Below are 22,600 nucleotides of genomic sequence, written 5' to 3'. Positions count from 1 at the left end.
TCAGACACAAACATATATGTAATATAACACCAAGTCATGAAGTGTGTTCAGTAAATGTCATTTCCACAATGCCATTGTACAGATATGGTTCATATTACCCACAATTCTTTTCAGTGGTCTGTCCCATATTTTTGAACTTAGTGGTGGATGCCCCACACAAACCACAAGTTAAAAAGCTTAAGTTCCTAAGGCACTATATAAAACCAAAGCCCTTGTTACTTAAATTGCACTATGAAGCAACTAACAAATTATTGAATAAAATATGCTCAATATTTACTATTTTGAGTTAGGCGTTGGCTTCCCACAATAAACACAAAATGGTACACCAATTACAGGGCAGTGAGATCTCCCCAGGATACAAGAAGGTGTTAATGGATACTTTACTTTTGAAAAATTTAAAAGCATGAATAATAAAATTTACCAAAGTCAGCCTGCTTTTTATTGTCATTATACCTTGTGAAATCTTCTACACCCATGGTAAAGCTTTCTATGTCATGTAAAGGAAAGGTGTGTGCTATGCATGTGGCTGCAATGAGAACTTTAAACAGGAGACAGTGTGGCTTTGCTCTGCCTGCCTTTCATGCCTAGGTGAGATGTTCCTAATGATGGAAGAAAAATAAAACAAACAAATCAACAAAGCGACAACATGGCTGTGAATAGAGGAACTTCTTAGCTTCCTTTCTACTGTTTAAAACATCCTATATTCTTCCACCAGGTGGGATATTTCACCTAATATGTTGCATTTGCTGAAAATAAAATGAAGTAAAACATATAAAACATTTAGTGTTTTGTATGTATCCTATGGACAAATGCCGGAATGTGTTTATTTGGGAATAATTTTGTTCTTCTAAGTACAGGATATTCTCTTCTGGTCACATGTATAATCATCCAGGCTTTGTAGAATAAATTATTTTCATTCTGCTTGTACATAGTAACAAGCAAACAAGGAAGCCTGAAGCTGCTCATTATAGATACATACTAGTTTTGGCAAGGGTCATTATCATTTTTTTTATTAACAAAATTTTTTAATTCATTTTACATACCAAAGATCCACCTCTTCCCTTCTTCTGCCTCTCCAGCTTCCCCCTCCCAACCCACTCTCCATTCCCTCCTACAGGAAGGTAAGGCCTCCCATGGAGAGGTACATTTAGTAGAGGCAGGTCCAAGCCCCTCTCCCTGCCTCAAGGCTGTGCTAGGTGTCCCATCATAGAAGTGGGCTCCAAAAGGGCCGTTATCATTTTGGGAAAGATCTCCTCACTCTTTCTAAATTTGTTCTTAGGAAAAGGTGATTTAAAGATGAAATGTTTCTCTTACTCCACTTCCCTTTCTATTTACTTGCTTCCTTCTCTCTATTCTGCAGAGAACATTTATCAAGCATCTGCTGTAGCAAGTCCCAGTGTCCAGATAAATAAGACCCTCTTCCCAGTGTCCTAGGGTCTGCACTTCACAGAGATATATAAAGAAGCATGTGATAAGAGTGGGCAGGTGCTTCCATGGTAGAGCTGTGGGGTATATAAAGAAATACATTTATTGCTTTAAATTGAAAACTCTAAATTTGTTTCCAACTCTTGCTGTTGCCAAGTACAAATGTTAAGAAAATCTAATTGCAGTTGCATTTTTGCATTTCTATAAACAATGGAACAGTTTATCATCAGGTGCATAAAAGTTTCAGAAAAGTCACATTCCTAAATTGATACATGAGAATTTATTTTGTTAAATATCACTGCTTCTCCTCTGTCTCTCTGTCTCTGTCTCTCTCTTTCTCTTTCTCACATGGCTTTATAGGAAGCTGTTACAGACTGTTTCAAGGCACTTGCCCAGATATTCCCCATGAAATGGGGATCCTGACACAAAGTGTGGTCAGATAACCCCCAAGGGGACCATGTGATGATGCCATGTGATGATATCATGTGATGATGTCATGTGACTTTCTGTCTTGATCTTGGACTTTAGCTGGAAATAGAAAATTTTAAGCAGTGAGTGTTGTCCTAGGTGTGTGTGTGTGTGTGTGTGTGTGTGTGTGTGTGTGTGTGTGTGTGAGAGAGAGAGAGAGAGAGAGAGAGAGAGAGAGAGAGAGAGAGAGAGAGAGAGAGAAAGAGAAAGAGACAGAGACAGAGGCAGAGTAGGAAAAGGATCAGGATCAAGGTCTGGAAATAATCATTCAGACAAGAAGACATAATAAAAGTCCAGCTACTCACTGGATAGAGTCAATGACAGCCTAGAGTCACAAAGTCTTAGTAGAAGAAAGTGATAGAAATATGGCAAATAATCCGCACATTTTTTGAATTCTTTCTTTTCATAGAACTGTTTGTTGATACCTGTTGTAACTGAGTCATCTCCTGTTACATGAAAACAACACTTTCAGATTAGTTACATTTCAATATCTTACATTGTCTTACACTAAAACAACATGTGATGTCAATATATCCTAAGGATTTCTTCCTTTTTAAAATTATTCTTCTCTCATACAATACATCTAGACTGCAGCCTCCTCTCCCTCCACACCTCCCAGTCCTCCCAACAACTCTTCTTTCCTCTAAATCTGCTGCTCCTCCATTTCCCTTCATAATAGAGCAGACCTCCAAGAGATATCAACCAAACATCGCATAACAAGATCCAATACGACTAGGCACAAACTCTTATACCAAGGCTGGGCAAAGCAAAACAGTAGGAAGAAATTGGTCCAGGGAGAAGACAAAAGAGTCAGATACACTCCCACTCCCACAATGAGGAGTCCCACAAATTCAACCAAGCTAACAACCATAACCTATTTGCAGAGAACCTAGCTCAGACCCATAGTGGCATGTGATTGCTACTTCAGTCTCTCTGAGCCCCTATGAGCGCTGCTTAGTTAATTCTGTAGGCCACATGTCCTCCTGGTGTCCTCAAACCCCATGGCTCCTACAATCCTTCTTTCCCCTCTTCTGCATGGTCCCCAGCTCCAAAGGGAAGAATTCAATGGAGATCTCCAATTGGACTCTCTCTTCACTAACAGGTATTCTCAGGGAAACCAAATATTTGTGCAAGAGGACAAAACATTTCAAACCAGAAAGAAAAATGAGCCCCAATTCAGAGACTGGATAGAAGTAGAAACCAAGAGAAACATGTACACAAGAAGGAGATGGAAGTCAGGCTCTGCTAAAAGAAAGGTTTTAAGAGGTTAAATGGTAATGAATGTCTAGTGCTACTTGTGTGGCTATATGAGATTGAATGAGTATACAGTATATGAGAAAACATATCTCATTTTTTTTTGAAACAGTGTCCTACATATCCCAGGCTGGACTTGAGACCTCTCTGGAGCTGGCATCAATGTCCTGACTCCACCACTTCATCGTTGAGATTTCAGGTATGTACCACCATAGACAACATTATCTCACTTCTTGAACTCCTTATTTATTTTCTTGTTTATTGGGAGGTGCCAGTCTTCAAGTCCAAGGGAGAAAATGACTGAATCCTGTATTCTGGTTTGTCATCTGATGAAAAGAAAAAGGAACCTCAATCATCATCACTATCAAAAACATTTCCAAATAAGTTGAAGATTATTACAGCTTTATTCCTAATTGTCAAAATTTGGGAGATCTCAGTGATTAGACATTCCAAAAAATGGTACTGCAAAGAAAGGGACTCTAAGGCCATACAAAGAAATAGATGAACAAAAAATGTTTTTCACTAAGAAAATCAATCAGAAAAGAGCTCCATACTGAATGAGTCCAATGGTGTGTCATTATGGAAAAGGCAAAACCATGAAGACAGCTAAAGCATCAGTAATTTCTGGAGATTAATGAAAAAGGAGGAAGAAAATGGCAGTGCACAGAGGGTGCTGAAGGCAGTGAAACTATTTTATATATCATAGTAATGGTGGTTTGGATCTTTATGCTTCTGCCAAGATCCATAGAATGTGTAATAACAAGAGTAAATCCTCACTTTGGAGTGTGGTGATAGTGACATGTAAAAATCAGATTCATCCATTATAATAAGTGTTCCATTCTGTTGAGGGATGTGGATCATGAATGATACCATGAATTGTGAAAAGGCAGAAAGTATACAGGAAATCTGTCCTCTTTACCTCAAAGCCTACTGGGAACTTTAATGTGCTCTAAAATTGCTTTTATTTTGCTGATTATTCAATGGGGAACTAAGAATTAGGGTGTTGGCCAATCAATAAAATTGGTACTTTTATATAATCTAGAAATTAGCACTTCATCAAACACAAGATTTATAAATATGTTGTTTCCTTTGCCCTGTAGAAGTTATTAGTTTATATAAATCATACTAGTTAACATCATCCTCACCCTGTAATATATTTTAAAATAAAATGTGTGGTACTTCCAATTTTGTTCTTGCTCAAATTTGTTTTAGATATCCTGGGTCCTTTGTGGTGAATTTTAGGAGGCTTGTTTCACTTACAGTTTTAAAAGTTCAAGGGCATAGTACCAGCAGTATGGCAACTCAAATATGGGTGGAAACAGTTATCACATCCTCACACAGGGAAGCTAATATCTGGATGGAGCCAGGCTCGGTCATTTTACAAAATCCTTTACTCAAGGGCTACTATAGAACATATAACACCTACACCAACATATTCTGCCGAAAGTGCTGCAGGTTGTCCTGGTCATTCTTAGGAAAAACCTGGGAAGCTATTGACTTAAAGGATTTGTTTATTACTCTTAAATCCAAAAACATTTACCTATGTTGTTGTTTTGTTTGTTTAGTTCTACTCTAAAATAATACCTGCATGTTCTATAAAAGTTTAAACTTTTTAATCTATCATTTCCAATAGATCTTTGTCACTATTAGACGGGTACCATGGAAATTATCTAAACTGAAGAGCACGGCATTCTTTTAAAACTAAATTTGTAGGGTAGAAGAAAACAGATTTAAGCCGGGCACTCAGGAGGCAGAGACAGGTGGATCTCTGTGAGTTGGAGGCCAGCCTGGTCTCCAAAGCGAGTTCCAGGAAAAGGCACAAAGCTACACAGAGAAACCCTGTCTTGAAAAAAAAAATAGATTTAAATTTTAAAAAGAAAACACTGTATTTTTTTTTAAGATCAAGCTTTTCTTAGTGGCATCTGAGTTCCAATAGAAGTAAAATGATAGAGATTTGACTAAGTTTCCTACAATGAGTGGGTTCAAATTTACCTAAAGAAATAATAACCCGAGTCACCCATTACAAGTATGATCTAATTTATCTATTAATACGTGAAGATAAATCCAATTTACTTTCAGACAGCTGGAGCCCTGCATATTTGATGGAAGGTTGCCTGTGACCTCAGCTCCGGGAACATCAGAGTACCCTGAAATACTTAACATCCCCTAAGGCCCCAGGGTACAACAGACAACAGCAGTTCTAGTGTAAGCTTGACTTGGCTCTTTAACATAAAGCAGACCCACTTCTGTAGGGCCTTTTGAGAATTCCTGCTTCCTGTAATACCTCTGAGACCCAAACATCAAACACCAGTGAAAACTAAGGAGGTGCCTTGGAGCCAAGGCAATTTCCAAATCCTTCATACTAAAGGAACAGTACTGTCAATATTTGAAAGTAATTCTCCAGTGGGTTTCATAGCAAGCCCTCTTGGAAAGATGGATGAGTGTTTAAATTATTGTGAACATTTACAGTAACTTTGAGTTACATATAAACATCAAGAAAATCAATTCAAATATACAAAAAATTTTAACATAAGCTAACATAGAGACAGTTACATTTTATATTTCATTGAGAATTACAAAAACTAAACAGACAATGTGAATGTGACTGAATATATATACTGTGTTTGTGTGCAAACATAACTATATATGTACTTACTCCCATGCATTTACTTTTATATACTCAACACTGGAGAAAATTATTGATCATAAATTGTGATCTTGCCTTCTATTTGTTTGTTTTTAAGCAACTTAGGCCCAGGACTAAGGCTCAGCTCTTAAGAGCACATTCTGTTCTGTGTACTGTTGTAATGGAGGATCTGAATTCTCTTCCAGCACCATGTTGAACACCCTGTTACAAATGTTCATTCGTGATATTCACTTCAGCTAGCTCCATAAGTCCTTTAAGTCATATAAAGCTATTGTATTCCCTTATTCCCTATATCCATGTAAGACAGCTGCTGCTCTGGCAACAAACATCTGGGGGACTTCAGTGAAGCTTGAAGTATGTGAGGGCCATTGCCATTCTGACAGTTAATTAAGATGCATCAAAAAGTATCTTATAAACTCTGTTCTCTTCTGCCCAGAAGTCAGACTACTCTAAGGCCAGGAGGCTGCATGTTCTTCCACCATCAGGATGCAAAGCTCCCAGCTCTTTCTCTTGAAGAAAACTATTGATGATGACACAGCCCAAGGAAAGCAATAGTTCTTGCTTCTATTAGGATGGGTGCTTGGGTTGTACAGGTTACTAAGACCTGGGATTGAGTATGGATGAGAATGTCTATGAAGAGACTCTAAATCTTGAGCAAAGCTACTAGACAGTGAAGGAGCTTGGGGTTCAAAATTCAAGGTTAACAAAATGACATCCCTACTACTGTCACCCAGGAAGTATCAAATGTTTAGAAACATGCTAATTATGCTCGCAATAACCATTAGACTGTATTGTGGGATATTTGTACACTGAGTGAAGATATATTTGCTATGATTGATGTAATAAAAAAAAACTGAATGTCCAATAGCTAAGCAGGAGGTATAGGCAGAATTTCCAGGGAGACAAAGGAAGAGGAGGAGGAATCAGGTTGCACAGGAGAAGCCAGAAGACATGGAGAGGAAACAGGAGGTACAAGATAGAAGAGAGATAACGTCATGTGATAGAATGAGGATTAATATAAATAGATTAATTTAAGTTATAAGAGCTAGTTAAGAACAAGCCTAAGCTATAGGTTGAGCTTTCATAATCAATAAGAAGTCTCCATGTCATTATTTGAGAGCTGGCTGGAGATGCAGAAAAAGACTTGTTACATATGGTACCCAATGTGGGGCTCAAACATCCACAAAGAACCTGAGAAAGTTGTTTCTCTGGTATGCTCAGCATACAGAGGCACAGCTTTTTTAAGATGCCTTGCTATACAGCTAAACACTTGAGCAGCCGGCACTGGGCAAACTCCTGCTTAAGACAGACAAGAATTTCCCAGAGCTGGGGCAGTTAAATGCAGCTCCAGAGCCAGTACTTGCTGACAATGGACTAGGCTCTCATAGAACCAATTCGGGTGGAGCTAGCCACCAGCATGCCATATACTAAGTAGAGCCCTGAGGCAGTAGTCTAGTAGTTTAAGACTTGGCTCACATGGTCAGAGGAGACTGCACACACACACACACACACACACACACACACACACACACACACACAAACAAAAGCCAAGTCCAGGTTGACAAACCTTCTGAAAAGGTTACAGTATATTTAAAGATGTACGTAGATGCTAAATAAAGAAAAATAAAAGGTGAATATACAGTCATAAAAATATAAAGTCTTTAAATAAAGAGTTAAGTAATATGAAAAGAATAAACCAGCTAAGAATGGGAAATACACAGGGCATCTATCTGTATCCTATGTTTTGTTCCCTTTGAATTTTTTAAATGCTAATACAAAAATCAATAGCTGCTGAGAGACATTGAATTATGGAAACTGCTAAATTGAACCAACCTATATATTTTAAGAATGTCTTCACTTCAGAATAGAAGTAAAAAAAAACTATGTTGTGTTGGGGGGAGAGGTGTTGCCTTTGTTTCCACAGGAAACAAAATCCTCTATTTCTCTTCAAAATTAATGAAGACATGATTTGATTGGTGGAGACATCCTGAAAATCTGAACTAGAGACATAAAAACAGAAACAAAAGAAAAACTATAAGACAAGGTACATATATGCTGATCCCTCGACCAGGTACTGGCTCTGAGACTGGATGAGACATGATAAATCTTGTAGGCTACTGACTTATTATTACATGTCATCCTTCTGTATGGCATGGATAGAGGATTGGTTATACAGTCCAAACAGACTTATAAAGTTAACAGATGCCTTTTACCTACTCAAACATAAAACAACAACAACAAAAAATCATCTATAGCTGACTTAGGCACACTGCACATTCCATACTTGTGTGAATACAGATATATATGTTACCTTTAAAAGTTCATGTGTTTTCAGAAAAAAAGTACCAGACACCAATAAAATCAAGCAGCCCAGGTGCCTCTGTTATAGCCTCTTGGAATGCCTCTGTTAAAGTTTCCTCAATATTCTGTATCCAGAAAAATTTCAAAGTTGCTAGCTCAGAAGGTTCAGCCTCAAAGACTACTCCAGCCAAGACTTCAGATAAGATTTACACTTCCCCATCACACAGAGACTAAACAAACAAACAAAAAAATACATCTAGCTCTCCCAGGACTTGACCATTGTCCCAATTTTTCAGGGTCCCCTAGAGATACTGTTCTCCCCAAACAACAGGAGTAATTTTAAGCACACCCCAAGAGGTGGGGTATGTAGTTTTTGGTCATTTGGTGGGTTTTAGATGTTTGTCATCATTAAGTGAAGGGGGGTTGGTTGAAAACTGTTACTGATCATGGTAAGGAAGAAAACTAAGCAAGGGAGGGTGGATTGAAGAATCTCTTTCTGTAAAGAAAAAGGGGGAAACTGGAATGATAGGATAAAAGGGTAGATTATTGAATCTACTTTTAGACTAAAAAGCAAATATTAATCTCAAATATTTTACATTGGTATGTATTTTTGTGTCTATATAAATTTAAGGTTATTTTTGTCAGAAAATACTCTATGTATGTTCCTACTCTTGTTTAAAATATTTTTGTTATTGAAACAAATTTAAGGTTGTTTTTTATACTGTATATATGTTTTTTACTCTTATTTAAGGTATTGTACCTATGCAGCTTATTTAAAAATGTAACGTATAATTAAGAAATACAGGTTATTAGTCATCTATAACAATCAAACTTGTACTCATGTCAGTTTGTTTGCAAGGTTAAACAGAGGTATATTTTAGATATAGAGGTAGTCTTTCCACAGTAGAGACCTACAGAATATGGCACTTAAGATGTTTTAATAACCTAAGGCTTTTCATGATAATGAGACATGTCTGCTCCTGGAAGTACCAATTTACTTCAACAAAAGGATGATGATCATCAGAGAACCTCCATATGGAGTTTGCTTTAATTGTGTCAAAGTTAACCACTGGGCAAGAAACTGACCTTGCCTCAATTACTGACAGAAAACACAAAAGAAGGCAACTGCTGAATTTTGCCAAGATAAGGTTGGAGAGTTCTTCAGAATTCCTGTTTCACAGAAAGGTTTTTCAGATAGTCTAGGCCTGTAGACCAAAGATGGATGCCTCAACACTGTAGAGGAACTTGGGGTGACTGTCCAGGCAGCCAGATATCTCTGTCATTTCTATATTTTTGGAAGTTGTTTGTTCTGTACTTCCTGTTTACTCAGATAATATCATATCCTTCTCAAGTCTTTGACTGGGCTGAAAACTAGATAGCTATAATTTTCCTTATTACCAAATTCAGAAAAGAAACTTACATAAGAGATGTAAAGTTTATAAGGTTAAGAAACATAAAAGCTTAAAATGCTTATCTGAGAAGATGTTTTAAGGTCTAAAAAGGCACTTTTAGGATGGTAATACAAGTTAAAATAAAAAGTGTTTTAGGTATAAAACTTTGAACTCACTAAGACAGGATAGATAATACAGTATTTTCTCCAAATTTGCCAAATCCAAATGAACCAGACATTGTGAATATAATTCTTAGCTGATAATTGTTCTTATTGTATATAGTTTTACTATGTTAGAGTTAAAATCTTTCCTTTTTATTTATACAAAAAGGGGGAAATGTTTGGGGTATTTGTACACTGTGTGAAGATGTATTTGCTGTGATTGGTGTAATGAAAAGCTGAACAGCCAATAGCTTGGCAGGAGGTATAGGCAGGATTTCTAGGGAAAGAAAAGAAGAGGAAGAGGAATCTAGATGCACAGAAGCCAGGAGACATGGTGAGAAAACAGGACATGAAAGAAAGAAGAGAGGTAATGCCACATGATGTGATAGAATGTAGATTAATATAAATTATTTAATTTAAGTCATAATAACTATTTAGGAACAAACCTAAGCTACTGGTCAAGCTTTCATAATTAAAAAGAAGTCTCATTTCATTATTTGGGAGATGGCTTCTGGGACAAAGAAAAAGATGCTTTGCAAGATTGTGTGTATGTGTTGTTTTACCAGCTTGGGTGAGGATCAAGTGCACAGCTAAATGATGATACAGTGTGTACACACTCACCATAGATAAGGAGCCAAGAGAGCTTCTAAGTTTTAATTACCTTTTCTTCTTCTGTCATTGTTATAGAACTGAAATTATCAGCTCTTCTGCATGATCCTATAACCCAAGAATCAGACACATCTGCTGCAGAACCCATGTTGATTGCTCCCAGAAATTCTCGAAATGTTTATTGACATATCCACACTTCTACTCTAATAAGCAAGAAAATGGTCTGGTTAATTCATGAAAGAAGTTCTGAACTGAGACCATTTGGGATAAAGTATCTCATTGCATAAGTGAACCATTTGTTGCTTTTACAATTTGCAACCTGGTTAGTAAGGGTTGAGCAGCTGGGCTGAAAATGACTGATCACCATAAAGGGTAGCTACTGAAATCCAGCAGCTTAAGTGAACACAGTGAGCAGAAGATGACAAGATCTATGTTCTTGATTATTATTACATCTCTACCCCAATAACTAATGTCCAGACCCAAACTAAGTGTCCAATACCAGAAAAATGGATGAAGGAAATGTGGTGTACTACGTACAATGGGGTTATTTTTTAGTCATAAAGATGAACAAAGTTAACTTCATTTGTAAGAAAATGAATGTAACTGGAGACAATCATATTAAGTAAATTTAGCCAATCTCAGAAAGACAAATATGTTTTCTGTCATTTTTGGTTCCTATATTATATATGTATATATTATAAAATCATATATGCAGCATAGACATTGAAGTAAAGCTATATAGGGAACAAAATGGACTTACAGGAGATAGGTAAGGCAAAAAAGGAGAAGATCATGGTGGGGGATATGCTCAATGTTCAATATGTACTTATATACTTATATGATAATTTAGAAAAATAAAAATAAATCATCTTGATGAAGTATTAATGTTCCCATGGTAACTGTTATTCCTTTAGACACAAAAGCTCAAAATACTTCCTGTTCTTTAACTCTGTTGCATCTTTTTCCCATTGTCTTTTGCCCTCTGTGAAACAGTAATTTTGTCATACTTTCCTGGACATTCACTGTTCTCCCTGAAAGTCCACACTGAGACTTGCTGGCTTTGCCACACCCTGACAATGCCTGCATGTCTAACAACTACCTCTTCCATTAAGAATCCATCCTCTCTGCCCCATCTACACTTTCCTTGTACTGCAGCAGAATGACAGTAAGGTCAACTTTATCATATAAAAGAAACCGGACTGGATAACCTTCCCAATGGAGTGGAAGTCTAGTAGATCATGTGCAGAAAAGTGCCAATGTGCACAAGATTAAAGTGTCATACAAAGGTCCCAATCTACTGAGCACAGTGCCATTGAGCTTCTAATCCTTTTACCAGCTTTGGTGCACATTGAGCTCCTTGAAGTAAACTGTCTTGACTTATAATACTACCCACATGTCCTTGTCCAATTCCTTGTTCTACGACACAAGAGTCTGTAAATCCCAGTGAGTGCCCACAGGACTCTGACACGCACCTGCTATTCTGTGTGCTGCTGCATCAGATTTAGCTATAGTGGATTATTTAAATGCATGCTTTTAAATATTTCATAAATATAATATAAATATTTTGTACATAAATAAAGTATATAAATATCTTTAATAATTTGTTTCTAAATATGATATGATACAACAAATGCTGTCAAGTGACTCCTCTAATGACAAAGGAAAGAAATACCTATTAGTACCAAATAGAGTGATACTGAAAGACTGAAGAAACAATTCAGTTGAAGACCAGCTTGGGGAGCCAGTGCATTTGTTGTAGTAACTGGTATAGACAGTGTCATCAAAACTTTCCAGGAGCGTGGCCAGCCCAGGAGTAGTTGTGGCACTGAAGAATCCCTCAGGCAGCCGTCTACATCCTCAATCCTCCAGTATTCTCAAAGACCATTCTCAGTTGAGACAGAAGGGAGTATAGACTAGGATGTCAGGAAAGGGCCTCTTGGCCAGCCTCAATGTTGCACACTTCCTGTCTGCTGTGCTGTTATGTTTTTCTCATTTACCACGATGGTAGGTCGCTCTAACTCTGCAGCATGGTTCACCACAGTTGTATTTTCTATTGGATGTTTTTCACTTAGTATAATATTTTAAGGTTCATATCTGTAGCGACAGGTTTAGTATTGTATTCTTTTTATGGTCAAGTACTCTATGCAGCATTTTGTTTAACTATTAATCAGGTACCAGGCATTTAAATTGTTTCCATTTGGGGCTACTGTAATGAATGCTTATAAATTATAAAAATATTCATGCATAGATTGCTCTACAGACATATGTTTTTGCTTCAGTGTATAACTAAAAGTGGGATCTGAGTCATATGGCAATTTTAATTTTTAACTGCTAGAGTAAATAATCAAGTGTTTAACTAAGCAGCTTCAGTAATATATATCATTACTAGGTTGTGTGGGATTTTGCAAAAGGCATCCCAGTGAGTGGGCAGTAATACACTTACTTCTGATCCACATGTTCCAAGTGACTAAGGACACTGGGAATCCTTTCATGTGTTTATTGGAAATTATTAGTCCTGCTTTGGATAAACGTATACTAAATAATCTCCATTTTTAAAATGACTTTCTCTGTGAAGCTTTGAAGTATACATTTTGTTATATATTTGATATGATCAGTACACCAAATACACAAGTTCCAAACAGATCATTCTACTCTGTAGGGTTTAAACTTATATTTCTTTTTCATTTTTTAACTATTCAGTTAAATGAATGCACTATTAAAACACTATTCTTTTCCTATACAGTGGTCTTGGCACCCTTGTCAGCAATCAGCTTACCCTAAGCATAGGGAGTGTAAATTCCACTTAAAATATTTGTGTCTGTCTGATGTCATGGGCATTCCATTTTGGTTACTCTAGGTTTTTAGTAAAATTTGAAATAGAAATGATAACACATTCAGTTTTATTAGTTTTGAGATTGTGTCTATCATGTGTCCATTGTACTTTCAAATGAAGTTTAGACACAGCTTATCAATTTACTTATTTAAAAAGGAGCATCTGAGATTTTGATTTCAAATGCCTTAAAACAGAAAACCAATGTGTGGAGTATTTCCATGTAAACTGAACATGTTAAGTCTTTCCAAACATTTGGCTCTTTGTACAATGAGTTCATTATTATTTTGTAAAATTTAGTGTTTTTATTATAAAAGGAATTTAGAATTTATCAGTGATTTTCATTTATAACATTGGCAATTTGGTTTTGTTCTGTTTGAACAAAATAGAACACAATTTGACTAGTATGAGTGAAGTATATATTTGTATATATATTTTACTCATACTAATTATATATATGTATATATATATATATATATATATATATATACACAACTTCAGTTTTTAAAATTTATACCACCTTGAATTATTAGTATTCTACTTTTTCAGGCTATATTAAATTTGTAGAACCTGTTAACATTTTGTCAGGTGCTACATATTCATCAACTATACTGCTTGTGATTGTGACTTTTCAATTAACTGTTTGAGAATTCCATAATATGTATCTTTATGATGTTCACTCTAGTTCCTCACTTTACCCCTTCCCAGATCCAACACCACTTCTGTAACCCTCTCCCTAGCTTAGTGTCTTCTTTTATTTTAACTATTTTTATATTAACCCATCAACTTCTATATGTGCTCTTCATGTATTTCTGGATATGGGGCCATCCACAGGAGTTAGTCAGCTACCAAAGGGCACACCATTAAAGAAAACTGATTATCCTACTCTTAGAAGCCACCAGTTGTCCACAGCTCCTCATCGAGGGCTAGGGACTTCATGAATCCCTCTGTGCCATAATTTTGATTGGCTTGATCATGTACATGCAGCCATAGCTGCTGTGAGTCCATAAATGAATTCGTTCCATCATGTCACAAAGATACTGTTTTGATCAGATTCTTCCTGACCTCTGACTCTTAAAATCCTTCCTCCCCGCTCTACCATGATGCTCCCTGAGCCTTGGAGAGAGGGTGTGTCATAGATTCTCCACCTGTGGCTGAGTACTCCTCAGTCAAGAAAACCAAACAAACATGATTCAGGAAATGAAAAACCCAATAAGCCAAATAAAAACCTCTGTAGCAAGCCTCCCCGATAAAGTGGATCATGTAATATTTTATTTATTTTGGTATCAAGATTAAAATAGCTTTAAAATATGAGTGGAAAGTATCTATTCCTTTCTTTTTCTTTTAGAAAAGTTTGTGTTATAACTACAAAAGCGTGACATTAAAAAGTAAATGTTACAATTTCATATGCATATGAAAATTAAACAACACATTTGGAATTAAGTAATCCAATAACAAGGTAGAACTCACATAAAAAATAGGAAATATGTGGAGACAAAGAGAATGAAAATACCATGTACCAAAAGTAAAGTGCACATCCATCAAAAGGACATAGTGGAACTCTAAATACCTACGTTGACCAAAATAACCTGAAGAAAATAGCCTAAACCCCGACTCAAGGCATTAGAACATAAGATCAAATGAAATGTCAAGCAACTGGAACCAAAAAACAATAGAGGTTAGAGCTGAAATTGGAGAAAAGTTGAGCAGTTATAGGGGTGAACACAAAAAATGTCTCTTGTAGAATCTTTTCATATGAAGGCAGACAACCATAATAACTTTGTACATTTTACTTAACCCTACCTGATATGTGAATTTCCCCCATCAACATAGTGGCTGCAAATTTCTACCTTTTCACATTCAATGGGACTTCAAATAATTCATTTTTTAAAGTGTATAATCTGAAACACAAGCCAGAATCTGTTCAATAAACCTTGGCTTCCTCTACCCTTATAATTCTCTAAACATGTTCATTTATGCCAATTTTAATAACATCTATCATGCTTGTTTTATGTCTAAATGGCTCAAAAAAAACCCACCTACCTAAAGTGTTCATTGACTATTTAGAAAATATAATAAGTAATATGTATCTCTGTTACACTAGTATGTGGGAAGACAGTTTCTTGAAGTCAGGATGATCAACCTTTGTCCATCATCAAAACCAAGAACATGAAGTGGTTGCTTGATATTAATGTTTCCAAGTAGATTTATCTGCAGAAGGAGGTAAAAATAAAACATCTCACATATTAGCTAACCTGCTATAATTTAACTATCTCATGTACTCAGGCAATATATTTTGTACTAATTTGTATTCAACTGAAAGCAGATTCCTATCAAATGACTATACTGACAAAGTTATAAGGTATGTTATGCACCAGAATATACATATATATGTTACATATATATATTACACACACACACACACACACACACACACACATATATATATATATATATATATATATATATATATATATATATTCTCCTTTTTGTGATTTTTGTTTTTGTTTTTTTGAGATAGGGTTTCACTGCGTAGCCTATGCCTATGTCTATATTTATATCTATATCTATTCTCAGTAATCTCTTGTAAGCATCACACTGTGTGTCTGGACAAATCAGATGTTGAGCTGACCTCACCTTCACTCATCAGAAACAAATTGATTTTTACTTCAGCTATTTTCTTCCAAAGTAAGTAAGCTGTGAGCTTTACAATTTGCAATGAGTCATTTGTTTTTCCAGTTGCGTTGCTGATGTATTTTGAGCCTTGCCGTGGAATTGAAATAAGAGTTAGCATGTACAGTGTCCTGATGAGTGGCAATAGTTTAAATTATACACCTTTCCCATACCCAAAATAACTAGATTCTTTGACAAGAAAGATCACTTGGAACGTTACTTCTTTAATCAAGCACATTTTTTTTTTTTTTTACATTTACAAGAATCCACTTCTTATTAGCTGATGGTATGTGAAACAGTATCCATAGCAACCACTGATCTCATAGATGCCATAAAATATGTTACATGGACAACAGTAACATCATGATAGGAATCAGATGATTTTTATCCTGGGAAAAAAATTCATCATAGAAATACAAAAGACAATTCAAGCATTTCTGTTCTGTTCCAGAACTATTGAACATTGAAATGATATTAAATTTGCTTGAGAACTGCCAGCACTGGAAAAATGATGATGTAGAACTTTACAGTTGTTCTGCCTAACAGCCACTAGGCAAACATGATGATGTAGAACTCTACAGTTGTATGGTCTAATCATTACCAGGCAAACATGGCCCTGTGAGACTAAGGAACTGAAATTTAAATTGTGTTTGTTTGTTTCTCTCTTTGATTTATTGGTTGGTTGAAACTAATTTGTACAAACTGGCATGAACCTTGCAATGTCCTGAGGCTGGCCTCAAACTCACTCACTATCCTTCTATTGCGACCTAAGAACATAGGCATTAGCTATTATATCAGGCTAGAGTTTGTTTAATTTTATTTATCCTATTACTTGCATACTTGACTTTAAAGGAATCAACTATGTCAGAGATCTAATACTATATTCTTTTTTGTTTTTAGCTAATTCCTACTCCAATGAACTACAAATTGACCACCAAGTACCCTCCCATATCAAGCAGAGGTCTCTAGAACTCAATATTTAAATATTTAAAATTTACATCACAGCTCATGACTCTAAGTAGCAAATATCCAGAAATATCCAAATATTCATAGTTAGTGCTTAACTAGCATTCAGTCACATTTTCTGTATCATTGCTTAGACATTAAATGCATATCTCTAACTTACACATGCCCTGCTTTACCAATCTTCCCACAAATGGAAACATTTTTAAAAGACTTGTTTTTAATTTCATTCATGAATATGTGCTTGTGTCTGTGTACCATATGTCTGTGAGTACACACAGAGGAAAGAAGAGTGTGCCAGATCTACTGGAGCTGGAGTAATAGGTGGTGGTGAGCCTCAGATGTGATGGCTGAAACTTAATTTGGCTACTCTGCAAAAACAAACTGTTCAGACATCTCTCCAGCCCTCTGTACATGAGAATACTATTCTTAAAAATTCCCTTCTCTTCCTGTTTCTGACTTTTACTTCTCTTATTTATTCTCTATGTAACAATCTGTGTTTATCTCATTTGTTCAATCATTCATTCATTCATTTCTTTTCTTTTTTGTTTGTATTCTTTCTCATTTTTTATTCCTTTCTTCCACCTTTATCTCTTTTTCTGCCTTTCCTCTTTCTTCTTTTTTTCTCATATTCTTTTTTCCCTCCAAGCTACACACAATAGTCCCAGGTAAAGAATGAGGTAGCTTGTATTTAACTCAAACTCAGAGCTTATACCCCTAAATATCCACCAACTACCTAAACCCAGGAAAACTCTGAAGTATGCAGCCCTTTCTCAGGTTAGCAGAGAAAGGATAGAGCTTGAGTTGTAACAATGTTGAGTGAGCCTGGTTTTGCTGCTATATCACGGGGCCTGTGCTTACATAGGGAAAACTAACAGCCTGGGAGATTCTCTTTATCCTCAGGTTTTCTAAAAGTTTTAGAGGAATAACCGTGAAAGACTTTGAGAAAGAAACCTGATGGCATGGGTAAGTGTTATAGAGCTCTGCGTGTGTGTTACAGTGATGGTACTGGTGATGCTGTGTGATGCCATGTTTGGTAGCCCACTGGCCTTCAAGAGCCCAAATCCAATGAAGTTCTAACTCAGCCCATTCAACTGGTAATTCATAGCCAATATAAACAAAGATAAATTGAGGTGCATAAAGAAATAAACAACATAGACATCAAAACATATTGAATAATAAAAGAGTCACAAAGCAAAGACTTCTAAAAGAACAGTCTCCATGGCTCAACGTGAACTTGAACTGAGATGCTCACAAAATATACCAAGTGATCTTGTGTGAGCTAATTAAGCCAGTAGTTCTTCAATTTCATCATCTTTAAAGTGCCAGTTACCAACTGTCCTATTTCATGCAATTACTAGAAGAATTAAAGCATACATGACCTCTAAGTTGCTTAACACATACTAAGTGCTGATGAACAAAACTGTTATTTTTGGGTTATTAGTACATATTATAGTGCACTGTCAGTTTAGGAACTGGTGTCAGCTTGTATGTCTAACACCTAATATAATAGCTGGCATTTAATATGTAGTGCAAAAACATTGAAAATAAAAAAGATGAAAGCTCCTGAACTTTGTTGACCTTTCCAATTAAAAGCATGTATCCATCTTTCCTATAACAAATCAAAGCAAAAGAGCCATTATTATGTAGTAGGATGCTGGTCTTGAAATCAAAGTATATGGTTTCCTGCTTCACTAATTTAACTTCCCATTGCCTGAAAGGAATGAATACCATGAAACTAACTTGAACTTGTATTAGTTATAGAATTCAAGTTAATGGTGGCAGGGACTTCAGATAAAAAAATATTACACAGACATAAAGATTTGATTCTAGTCTTTGTCTCCATTAATGTGCACTTCAGAGTTTGTCTCTGTAGCTCATTCTTCATACTGTACAAAGGATAATTTTTCAAAGTATGTTCCATTATTTAATCGGTTCAAACTATTGAATGGTTTTCCATAAGATTCAGGTAGGTCTTGAATGGTTTACATGACACTAACCTTAAAATGAGTATTAATATATGCGTTTATTGCCTATACCATTCATTAAAATATACACTATTAAGATAGAATTGCTTTTCATTAAAATATCTGTGTCTCCAACCTAGAAGTACTTAACTGTAGTGTATATTGTGAACTCTTATAAACTTGCCTAGGGATCGGAGAACAGAGCCAGCCACTGGATTAGACATAGAGGCCAGACAGTGGTGGGGAACATCCTGTCACTTGGGAGGCAGAGATTCTTCTGGATCTCTGTGAGTTTAAGGCCACATTGGAAACAGAGCCAACAATGGTGGCACACACCTTTAATACCAGTAATGGGAAGCACACACGCCGTTAGTCCCAGGAAGTGACTTGCCTGTGCAGAGAAAGGTGTATAAGGCATGAGGGAACAGAAACTAAAGCAGTTCAGTTGAGATCCTTTCAGGTGAGGACTCAGGATTTCAGTCTGAGGAAATAGGATCAGCTGAGGAGTTGGCGAAGGGAGGTTAACTGTGCCTTGTTCTGCTTCTCTGATCTTTCAGCTTTAACCTGATATCTGGCTCTGTTGCTGTGGGATGGTCTATATGTCAAATTACTCTGATTGGTCAATAAATAAAACACTGATTGGTCAGTGGCTAGGCAGGAAGTATAGGTGGGACTAACAGGGAAGAGAAAAGAAAGAACAGGAAGGCAGAAGGAGTCACTGCCAGCTGCTGCCATGACAAATAGCATGTGAAGATGCCAGTAAGCCACAAGCCACATGGTAAGGTATAGATTTATGAAAATGGATTGATTTAAGCTATAAGAACACTTAGCAAGAAGCCTGCCATGGACATATAGTTTGTAAGCAATATAAGTCTCTGTGATTACTTGGTTGGGTCTGAGTGGCTGTGGAACTAGTGGGTGACAGATTTGCCCTGACTGTGGACCAGGCAGGAAAACTCTAGCTACACTCTGTTTTTTTTTTGTTTGTTTGTTTGTTTGTTTTTGTTTTTTTTTTGATTAAAAGACCATCTAAGATTTGAAGAACATCTTAACATATAGTAGATACAAGATAAGTTTTGAGTTGAATTAATGAATGAACTCACATGTAGATGTAACCAACCATCTTATTATATAAGAAACACAGAACCAATGTAAAAGAGAAAACCAAGAGGTCAGAGCTCAGAGTTAAAACCTTACCCTTCCTCCTGCGGTGGTCCTACCTCTCCAAAAGAGACCTACTTCCTGTGTGTTTGTCTTTAGATAGTCTTTCTGTTCTGCCTTCTCATTGGTTGTAAACCCAAACATGTGACTGCCTCATCACTGCCTGTAAGTACAGCCCTCCAGGTCTTAAAGGCGTATGTCTCCAATGCTGGCTGTATCCCTGAACACACAGAGACTTACCTAGCTCTGCCTACCAAGTTCTGGGATCATGTTTTGTCTGTCCATTTTGTCCTGTTGATTCGAGGATACGTTGTTGTCCAGTGGCTAACTTTTGCCGCAATGAAAGTTAACTCCATATGCAGTTTCTTCAATGCCCATATTTTCTCTGAAGTAGATTGGTACTGCCATGAGCTGACATGTCTCAAAAAAGAAAAATTTCTAAGTTATTAAAACATTTTAAATGCCATGTTCTGTAGATCTCTGAAGGGTTTGAAGATGACCTGTCTATCTAAAATATATCTGTTCAATTTTTAAAACATATCTAATATGACTATAAGTTCTATTGTAATGTCTAACTACTAACTTTCATTTCTTTATATTCTAATAGTTGGTAATAATAACATTCAAGGATCAGAAAATTGCATTACATTGCTAAATGAATGGTGTAAATACAATTAGAAATATACATATAGCATTTTCTAACAATATCAATTTCAAATTTGTATACAATATAAAACAATCCAATCCAATGTAAAGTATTTAAAACTAGTAATTGTCCTTTTCTTTTCTTTTCTTTTCTTTCTTTCTTTCTTTCTTTCTTTCTTTCTTTCTTTCTTTCTTTCTTCTTTCTTTCTTCCTTTCCTTCCTTCTTTCTTTCTTTTTCTTTCTTTCTTTTTTTCGTTTTAAACAAGAACCTTAAATCTAATCTCCTTTGCTTAGCCTTTTTCCTAACCCTTGACAACAACTTGTAACCAACCCCCCTAAACAATGAAAATTATCCCAGACCCAAAACCCATTAAAAAGACCAAAAAAAACCACCTGCCCCACACCACCTCTTTGGGAATGTGGGCATCATATTCTTAAAATTGCTTCCTGCTGGGTATGGGCAAAGTTATCTTTATCCTGAAAGAAAAATTTTAGGTTAATTGTCAAATTCTAGGAAAGGTAACTATATCCTTCACTATCCAGTCTGTGTATAATGCCAAAGTTCAGGGTTTATCTCAAGTCCTGATTCAAGTAGTCTTTGAGACTGGATCATCTCAGCTAGTCATCTCAAAATTGCTCTGAGTACCTTGTAGTTCAAAGCTGATCTGTAGATGATGTTTGTCAGCTTAATGATATTGTTATTGTCCACATGGAATTGTTGTTGTTGTGGGGCCCCATCTTCTTCCTGGAGCCTTCAGCTGATGTTAGGCCTGGCCATGATTTCCTGCAGAAAACTGATAAGAGACTCAAAGACATATATGTGCAGCTAATTGAAGCCTTTTTTCTAGAATTAGTTAGTACTCTATATGACCATTCATATCTTAACAAAGTTTAAAATGTATATATATATATATATATATATATATATATATATATATATATATATATTAATCTTGTAAATTTTGATATAAAAATCATACTTTTAGAAAAGTTTAAAGAATCAGGATAGAATCAAAGAATTGAGATTAGTAATAGAATAGTCCCTTAACTAATTTGGCTTTTGTCCTGTCCCATAGCAGAAGATGGCTCTTTTATTCTGGCATAATACAGGGAGTTTGCATTTTCCTTTTAACAATCTACTTGAGTTTAAAGAAGGAGAGAGCCATTCTCCAACTCCAAAGTCAGCCTTAAATTTTAATTGAACTGGGACTATTAGAAGACCAATAGTGTTAAATCTTTAGAGAAAAGCAGAAACAAACATTTAGGAAGACGTAAAATTTTTTAGATAATATATACTCATATGCCATTTCACTCTGTTTCCTGTGATAGATGAGTTGCCCTTTTCTTCAGTTGTCTCATTTGTCCAGTGTTCTTCAGATTCCTTAACCTTCATTCTCCTAAAAGACAAAAACAAAAACCTTTCCCCAAGACTAATTTTGGGGTTGTTCCTTTTTTGCAAGTTATTATCTGATTAAATGAAAAGGCATGTGTTACTGGTACAAGTTAGTTTAAATTGGATGTTCATGCTGGTTGATGAACTATCACCTCCTCTAATTAAAAAGTTTCTCTTGTTCAAATCGAACCTTTATCAATTTTGATGGTACCCACAGCTTATCTTCTCCTGTTGAAACATAAGCAAAACCTCATCCCCAATGTAACACATACCCTGGTTTCCATTCTGAGGTCAGCACATCCTTAAAGTATACAGACTGATTTAATTCTGTAGTTTTTCCTAATATTGAATATCTCTCTGCAGCTGTTGTTCCTTTCTCATTGACATTAAGAAAATTCAAAGTTAATAGAGCATTATGCAGTCTATTTCTGGGGCTTTTTGTTACCCCTTTCTATTTATTTAGCATATCCTTTAGAGTTCTGTTTGATCTTTCTATAACTGCTTGACCTGTAGGATTATGTGGTATACCTGTAATATGCTTTATATTATAATAAGCAAAAAACTGTTTCATTTTAACAGAGACATATGATGGAGCATTGTCAGTTTTGATTTGTGCAGGTATACCCATGATGGCCATAACTTCTAGCAAATGAGTGATTACAGAATCAGCTTTTTCAGAACTCAAAGCAGTTGCCCATTGAAATCCCGAATA

Source organism: Peromyscus leucopus, chromosome 10 (genome assembly GCF_004664715.2).
Source record: "Peromyscus leucopus breed LL Stock chromosome 10, UCI_PerLeu_2.1, whole genome shotgun sequence".
Classification (NCBI taxonomy): Eukaryota; Metazoa; Chordata; class Mammalia; order Rodentia; family Cricetidae; genus Peromyscus; species Peromyscus leucopus.
Note: the sequence above shows the minus strand (reverse complement) of the source record.